Raw genomic sequence first — 2,022 nt, 5'->3', positions numbered from 1 at the left:
ATCTCCTTCAGCAGGCTTTAAACAAGGCTTGTCAAGGGAAGGGGAAGATGAGGGTGGAGGAAGACTTGGACCACTAAACCCAGTGGCACCCACAAGTACAGCCCAGATTAGACTGATGAACAGAACAAATAATCAGGTAAGCAATAGGGGCCAGGGCAATGCTGAGATTAGGGGGTCAAGGCACACATCTTCAGGAGGCCTCAAATGCCTGTACACAAACGCTTGTAGTATGGGAAACAAGCAGGAGGAACTTCCCTTCCTGCTAGCTGACACCAACCCAGACATAGTGGGGCTCACAGAAACATGCTGGGACCTAACGCATGACTGGACAGTGAATATCAAGGACTATAGGCTGTACAGGAGGGACAGGACAGGGAGGAAAGGTGTACATTAAGTGCTGTACATTAAGGAGGGATACACCTCCTCATCAGGTAGCACAGGGTCAAAGGAGGGGCACAATGAAGTGCTCTGGGTTAGAATATAAGGCAGTCAAGGGGAAAGGGATTTAATGGTGGGGGTCTACTACAGACCACCCAACCAAGGGAAAGAACTAAACTGGAAATTCTTAAGTCAGCTCACAGAGGTAGTTAGGTCAAAAGATGTGGTCATCATGGGTGACCTGAACTTTCCAGACATCTGCTGGGAAGAGCAGTCAGCCATGTCTTACCATTCATGTAGGTTCCTAGCCAAAATGCAGGACATCCATTTAACCTATGAGGTACACAGCCCCACCAGGGGAGATGCCCTGTTTGACCTGGTGCTGGCCACAGGCAGCAACCTGGTGAGGGGCCTGCGGGTGCTCAACCACCTGGGCGACAGTGATCAACACCTGCTGGAATTCACCATCCAGCACAAGGTGGCAAAGGCCTGCAGCAAGGCAGCAGCCCTAGATTTCAGGAGGGCAGATTTCAATGAGCTAAGGAGAATAGTCGGGGAGGCACTGAGGTCCCAGAGGGGAGGGGAGTCAGGTGTCCAAGAAGAGTGGTTGCTCCTTAAGCCCAAAGGGAGGTAATCCCAACACAGATCAAAGGGGGCAGGAGGGCACAAAATCCCCCATGGCTCACCAAAAGCATCCGGGAATGTCTCCTAGCTAAAAGGGAGGCATACACACAAAGGAAGGGAGGGGCCATCACCAGGGAGGACTATACAACGGTTGCTTGGGGCTCCAGGGGGGCGGTCAGGAAGGCCAAGGCGGAGGTGGAACTGGGACTATCTACCCAGATCAAGGACAACAAAAGACACCATGCTGGACCTAGTGCTGGCCGCGGGTGATGATCTGGTGAGGGAGCTGCGGGTGCTCGACCACCTGGGCGATAATGATCATTGCCTGCTGGAATTCACCATCCAGTGCCAGGTGGCAAAGGCCTGCAGTAAGGCAGCAGCCCTAGATTTCAGGAGGGCAAACTACAATGAGCTATGGAGGATAGTTGGGGAAGCACTGAGATCCCAGAGGGGAGGGGAGCCAGGTCTCCTTTTTTAAGTACAGAGGGGGCAAGTTGGAAAGAAGGGAACATCACCAGGGATAACTATACTGCAGTCGCTCGAGGATGTAGGAGGGCAGTCAGGAAGGCCAAGGCAGAGATGGAATTAGGGCTAGCTTCCCAGATTAAGGATATTAAGAAGTCCTTCTTCAAATACATAGGGGGCAAATAGAAGGTTCCAGGTAATGTGGCACCCCTGCAAGACACGTTAGGAAATTTGATCGTCACACCAGACAACAAAGCAAACCTATTTAACAATTTCTTTCCCTCCATCTTTCTGAGCAAGGACCGGAACAGCCACCCCCAATCTGGACCCTCCTTAGGCCCCAGGGGAGGCACACCTAGGCCAAGGGTCAGTGAGGATCTAGTCAGGGAACTTCTGGAGGGACTGGACATATTTAAATCAGCTGGTCCAGATGATCTCCACCCCAGAGTGATGAGGGAATTAGTTGAGGTCATTGCGGGACACCTAGCACGGCTTTATGAGCACTCGTGGTGCTCTGGTGTGGTGCCAGAGGACTGGAAGAAGGCCAGTGTGGTT

The sequence above is a fragment of the Crocodylus porosus genome, unplaced genomic scaffold, assembly GCF_001723895.1.
Source record: "Crocodylus porosus isolate Cpor-Errol unplaced genomic scaffold, CroPor_comp1, whole genome shotgun sequence".
Taxonomy (NCBI): Eukaryota; Metazoa; Chordata; order Crocodylia; family Crocodylidae; genus Crocodylus; species Crocodylus porosus.
This window is presented reverse-complemented; position numbering follows the sequence as displayed.